This window comes from Meles meles, chromosome 16, assembly GCF_922984935.1.
Source record: "Meles meles chromosome 16, mMelMel3.1 paternal haplotype, whole genome shotgun sequence".
NCBI lineage: Eukaryota > Metazoa > Chordata > Mammalia > Carnivora > Mustelidae > Meles > Meles meles.
In genome coordinates, this window is record NC_060081.1 from 8,039,802 (window position 1) to 8,047,075 (window position 7,274).

The window sequence follows — 7,274 nt, forward strand, 5'->3', positions numbered from 1 at the left end:
TCATCAAGATCAAAAGCTTTTGCACAGCAAAGGAAACAGTTAACAAAACCAAAAGACAACTGACAGAAAGGGAGAAAATATTTGCAAATGACATATCAGATAAAGGGCTAGTATCCAAAATCTGTAAAGAACGTATCAAACTCAACACCCAAAGAACAAATAATCCAATCAAGAAATGGGCAGAGGATATGAACAGATGCTTCTGCAAAGAAGACATCCAGATGGCCAACAGACACATGAAAAAGTGCTCCACATCACTCAACATCAGGAAAATACAAATCAAAACCACAATGAGATACCACCTCACACCAGTCAGAATGGCTAAAATTAACAAGTCAGGGAATGACAGATGCTGTCAAGGCCGGGGAGAAAGGGGAAGCCTCCTACACTGTTGGTGGGAAGGCAAGCTGGTGCAACCACTCTAGAAAACAGCAAGGAGGTTCCTCAGAAAGTTGAAAATAGAGCTACCCTATGGCCCAGCACTCCCATTACTGGGTATTTACCCTAAAGATACAAACATAGTGATCTGAAGGGGCACGTGTACCCGAATGTTTATAGCATCAGTGTCCACAATAGCCAAAGTATGGAAAGAATTTACTTGTCCATCAACTGATGAATGGATAAAGAAGATGCAGTATATATATATATATATATATATATATATATATATATATATATATATACAATGGAACACTATGTAGCCATCAAAAAATGAAATCTAGCCCTTTGCTAGAATGTGGATGGAACTAGAGGGTATTATGCTTAGAAAAATAAGTCAATCAGAGAAAGACAATTATTATATGATCTCCCTGATATGAGGAAGTGGAGAGGCAACCTGGGGGGTTTAGGGGGTAGGAAAGGATAAATGAAACAACAGGGGATCAGGTGGGAGCAAACCATAAAAGACTCTTAATCTCACAACACAAACTGAGGGTGGCCGGGGGGAGGGGCGTAGGGAGAGGGTGGTTGGGTTATGGACATTGGGGAAGGTACGTGCTATGGTAAGTGCTATGAAGTGTAAACCTTGCAATTCACAGACATGTATCCCTGGGCCTAATAATTTATTATACGTTAATAAAAAAATTAAAATGGGAAGGAAAAAGAAAACATTGCTAAAACCAATATATTAAAGATTTCCTCCAGTTTTTTATGAGTTTTAACGTTTCAGCTCTTACATTCAGACCTTTGATTCACTTTGAGTTAAAATGAAAAGTGTATGTACTTCAACTTTGATTTTAATTTTCAAAATTATTTAGTCTGTTTGGGTTCCCATGAGATTACAAATGAATTTCTTTTAAGATTTTATTTATTTATTTGATAGAGAGAGATCACAAGTAGATGGAGAGGCAGGCAGAGAGAGAGAGAGAGAGGGGGAAGCAGGCTCCCTGCTGAGCAGAGACCCCGATGCGGGACTCGATCCCAGGACCCTGAGATCATGACCTGAGCCGAAGGCAGTGGCTTAACCCACTGAGTCACCCAGGCGCCCCACAAATGAATTTTAAAGTACTTGGAATATCAGTGCTAGAAGAGTCTATGAGTCATTATTCAGTTATCATATATGCAAAATACAAATGGAGTTAGTTTATGGTAAAAATGCCTTCCTTTTGAAAATTTGCAAAGGAAGCAAGTCATATGTTAAACAAATGGCCCTTGAACACATTTCCAGGGTTCCTTATCGTGGTCTGTAAGTGATAACTACAGATAATTTTCCAGAACTGGTTAAAGACAGCAGTATGAAAGACCTACTAACTCCTTGGCAGAAAAACAAAACAAAACAAACAAACAAACAAACAAAAAAAAAAACAGAAGTAGAGGGGCGCCTGGGTGGCTCAGTGGATTAAGCCACTGCCTTCAGCTCAGGTCATGATCTCAGGGTCCTGGGATCGAACCCCGCATCAGGCTCTCTGCTCCATGGGGAGCCTGCTTCCTCCTCTCTCTCTGCCTGCCTCTCTGCCTACTTGTGATCTCTCTCTCTCTGTCAAATAAATAAATAAAATCTTTAAAAAGCAAAAAACAAAAAAAAAACCAGAAGTAGATCTCACAGTGAAATTGCAGAAGAGTAAGATAAACAAAAAATTACAAAATGAGCTACAGAGAAAGAGGTTACTTGAAGTAATGACAGCTAAATTAACAGCTGGCTTCTCAACAGCAAACAAGGACATTGAAAGTAGAGAGAAGCTACTTTTAATATGAAGTTCTGATATTTGTGGTGTTGTATATGACAGTGCTTAGTGTAAGCAGTGGTGTACTATTCTTACTGTTTATGGAAGCATAACAATATATTGAGGACTAGAATACAAAAACATTGTTAATTTACCTTGAGATACTTAAACATAATATGAATTGAATTAAAAATAAAATTGGTTAATTGAGACATTGATTAGATATAGATAAAGAGATTGATAGAGTTAGATACATAGAAGTAGAGGAAGAAATAAAAACAGAAATAAAAGTATAGATTAATTTTAGTCTCAATAAATATTAAATATATTTTTGAGTTGAAAAGCTATTCTTTTAAAAATTAAAGGATCAACAACAGTCAAGACAATGTTAAATAAGAACTCTGTCTTACCAGACATTGGCATACCAGAAATCCAGATTTATTTTAAAACTATATGAGCAAAACAGTGTGAAATGGACATGTTGTGAGACAAATAGATCACAGAGAAAGAAGAAACAATTCAGATATAGGTCCAGGAGGGCCTGACTAACTCAGTGTTTAGGCGTCTGCCTTCAACTCACGTCATGATCCCAGCATCATAGGATCGAGCCCCATATTGAACCCCATATCAGGTTCCCTCTTCAGCAGGGAATATGCTTCTTCCTCTCCATCTCCCCCATGCTTTGCTCCCTCCCTCCCTCTCTCTCTCTCTCTCTCTCTCTCTGTCATAAATAATTAAAATCTTAAAAAAAGGAAATGGATCCATACATATGTGGCCATTTTATGAGGCATTAATTTATATAATAAATATTTACTGAATTTCTACTGTGCATAGTAATTTCTGGAGGTTATTGAGATATATTAGTGTGCAAAAGAGGCAAAGGACTCTGTTCCAGAAAGGCAAACATTAGAATTGACTAGCATAGCAAAGTTGACCAGATAATCTTGTAAACACAGTCAAATTTTAAAGAAAAAGAGGAAAAGAGAGTAAAGATAGGAATTGATTAGGATGAGGTAGTGTTTGTTACTTTTTACAGGATCATTAATATCACAGATCATTTGGGAAGGATAATGTGAGCAAATTCTTAAAGAGATAAAGAATTTAGCATGAAGATAGCTGGGAAAAGGGAATCCCAAGAAGGAAAAAAAAATACAGTGTAGTTGTTGTTAGGTGTGTAAGTTTTAAAACTTCCAGTTCCTTTACAAGGAAAAAACAGGTTCATTTGTGAATAACAGAGAATTGCTATTTGGGATGTGTGAGCCAAGGGAAAACCATGGCATGAGTAGAGAACAAGAGAGAAAAGCTAACTTTTATAGGAAAAGAAAGAGTTGGCAGAAGCTTTTTATAAACAAAAAGCCATGGTGCCTGGATGGCTCAGTCAGTTAAGCATCTACCTTTGTCTCAGGTCATGATCTCAGGGTCCTGAGTTCAGTCCTGCATTGGGCCCTGTACTCCTTAGGGAACCTTCTTCACCTTCTCTTTCTGCCTGCAACTACCCCTGCTGTTGTTTTTTCTCTCTCAAATAGATAAATAAAATCTTTTTAAAAAGTCTGGTGGTGGGTATTATGGAGGGCATTATTGCATGGATCACTGGGTGTGGTATATAAACAATGAATTCTGGTACACTGAAATGAAATTTTAAAAAATGAATATATACGTAAAAAAAGTCTATTGGAATAAAGTAGAAATGTGAAGTATAGTGGGTTTTCATTGACTGAGTTGTAAATGTTTTTCATGGGCTGGGCTGTTGCAAGGGGACAAGAAAAGTTTTCCACCTTATGCTAGAGTACTAAAGTAGTATTTACTTGCAAGTTGGGTCTGCAATTGAAAACAAATTGTAGGGCATAAGAGGCCTTGCTTTTGTCTTCTCAGCCATTTTAATTTTATTTTTTAATCCATTTTAATTTTAAAATTTTTTATGGAAGTGAATCTATCAGTATTATGTTATATATAATGGTGTACAATATAATGATTCAACAAATCTATATATTTCTCAGTGTTTGTTGAATAAACGTACTCTTAATCCACTTTATTTTTTTTTAACCTGGTCTTCCACCTATATTCCCCCAGCAACCACCAGTTTGTTTTCTGTATTTAAGATTCTTTTCTTTTCTTTTTTTAATTGTTGTTCATGACTCTTCTTTCCTTTGATTATTTGTTTGTTTCTGAATACCACATAAGTGAAATCATATAGTATTTGTCTTTTTTGGACATTTAAATTAGCATTATCCCCTCTAGATATATGTATATTATAAATGCAAGTTTACATTCATTTATGGCTGAATAATAGTCCATACTATATATGTAACACATCTTCTTTTCCACTTATCTATGGATGGACACTTGGATTGTTCCTTATTTGGATGTTGTAAATAATGCTTCAGTGAACGGTGTGGATATATATTTTTGAATTACTGTTTTCATTTTCTTTTGGTTAATACCCTGTAGTATAACAACTAGATCATATAGTGACTGTATTTTTAATTTTTTGAGGTTATCCAGGCTGTGAATAACGTGTGTCCACAGTCGCTGCACAAATCTGCATTCCCACCAGCAGTGCACAAGGGTTTCTTTTTCATCACATATTCACCAAGGGTTGTTATTTCCTTTGTGTTTTTTATTTAGCCATAGTGACAAGTGTAAAGTGATATCTCACTACGGTCTTAACTTATATTTCTCTGATTCTAAGTGATGTGAAGTATCTTTCCATGTGTTTATAAAACATCTGAATGTTCTCTGTCAATTTTTAAATCAGATTATTTGTGTGTTTGATGTTGCCTTGTATAAGTTCTCTATATATTTTAGATACGTTTTCTTCTAGGAATTTGTTTCAGATATTGCACTTAGCTCTTTAATCCAATGTAAGTTTATTTATTTATTTATTTAATATTTTATTTATTTGACAGAGAGAAATCACAACTAGCAGAGAGGCAGGCAGAGAGAGAGGAGGAAGCAGGCTCCCTGCGGAGTAGAGAGCCAGACGAGGTGCTCGATCCCAAGACCCTGGGATCATGACCTGAGCTGAAGGCAGAGGCTTTAACCCACTGAGACACACAGGCACCCCTGTAAGTTTATTTTTATGTGTGGCTTAAATAAGTGGCCTAGTATCATTCTTTTGCATGTAGTTATTCAGTTTTCCCATCATTATTGGTTGAAGAGATTGTCTTTTCTTCCACTGTAAACTTTTGGTTCTTTTGTCATAGATTAATTGACCATAAAAGTGTGGATTTAATTCTGGACCACGAATTCTGTTCCATTGATATATGTGTTTCTTTTTTACTTTGTACCATACTGTTTTATTACAGCTTTGTAGTCTATCTTGAAATCTAATGTTGTAACACCTTCAGATTTGTTCTTCCTCTTCAAGATCACCTTGGCTCTTCAGGGTATTTTGTAGTTCCAATAAAATTCTAAGACTATTTGTTCTAGTTATGTGGAAAATATTTGAATTTTGACGGGATTTTATTAAATATGTAGACTGCTTGGAAGGTAAAGGCATCTTAACAATGTTAGTTCTTCCAATCTATAAGCATAAAATATCTTTCCATTTGTTTATGTCTTCTTCAATTTATTTCATCAATGTTTTATAGTTTTTGGAGTGCAGATCTTTTACCTTTTTTTTGTTAAGTTTATTCTTAGGTAATTTATTATTATTATTTTTTGGTACAACTATAAAAGTGATTTTCTTAACTCTTTTTTTTTGCTACTTTATTATTAGTGTATAGAAATGCAATAGATTTCTATATATTAATTTGTATCATCTGACTTTATCAAATTCATTTATCAAGCTTGGTAATGTTTGATGGAGGATTTAGGGTTTTCTAAAGTTAATATAATGTGTAAAACATGTGACTGTTTTACTTCTTGCTTATGAATTTGGATGCCTTTTATATCTTTTTCTTCTTTGACTGGTGTGACCAGGACTTCCAGAACTATGTTGAATAAAAGTGGTGAGTGGACATTCTCATTAGCATTTTTCTTCCATTGCCATTCTTTGGAACACTTTGAGAAGAGTGGGTATTAATACTTCTTTAAATGTTTGGTATAATTCCCCTGGGAAGCCATCTGACCCAGAAATTTTGTTTGTTGAGAGATTGATCACTAACTCAATTTCTTTGCTCTTTATGGGTGTGTTCAAATTTTCTATTTCTTCCTGTTTTGGTTTTGTTACTTTGTAGGTTTCTAGGAATTTTTCCATTTCTTGGACACTGCACTGTTGGTTGGCAAATAATTTTTCATAGTATTGTTATAATTATTTTTATTTCAGTGGTGTTGGTTGTGATGTTTCCTCTTTAATTCATTAGTTGTTTTTTTTGTTTGTTTTGTTTTGTTTTGTTTTGTTTTTGCTTTTGTTTTTCATATCCAGGTCCTTACTCCTTTCTTTTTGATACATCTGGATAGGGGGTTATCAATTTTATTAATTCCATGGAAGAATCAGCTCTCAGTTTTTTTTTTGTTTTTTTTTTATTTTTATTTTTTTATTTACAGCATAACAGTGTTCATTGTTTTGGCATCACACCCAGTGCTCCATGCAGTACGTGCCCTCCCTATTACCCACCACCTGGTTCCTAAACCTCCCACCCCCCCCGCCACCCCTTAATAACCCTCTGGTTGTTTTTCAGAGTTCATAGTCTCTCATGGTTCAATTCCCCTTCCAGTTTCCCTCAACTCCCTTCTCCTCTCCATCTCCCCATGTCCTCCACGTTCTTTGTTATGCTCCGCAAAAGAGTGAAACCATATGATACTTGACTCTCTCTGCTTGACTTATTTCACTCAGCATAATTTCTTCCAGTCCCATCCATGTTGCTACAAAAGTTGGGTATTCGTCCTTTCTGATGGAGGCATAATACTCCATTGTGTTTATGGACCACATCTTCCTTATCCATTCATCCGTTGAGGGGCATCTGGGTTCTTTCCACAGTTTGGCGACCATAGCTATTGCTGCAATAAACATTGGGGTACAAATGGCCCTTCTTTTCACTACATCTGTATCTTTGGGGTAAATACCCAGCAGTGCAATTGCAGGGTCATAGGGAAGCTCTATTTTTAATTTCTTCAGGAATCTCCACACTGTTCTCCAAAGTAGCTGCACTAACTTGCATTCCCACCAAC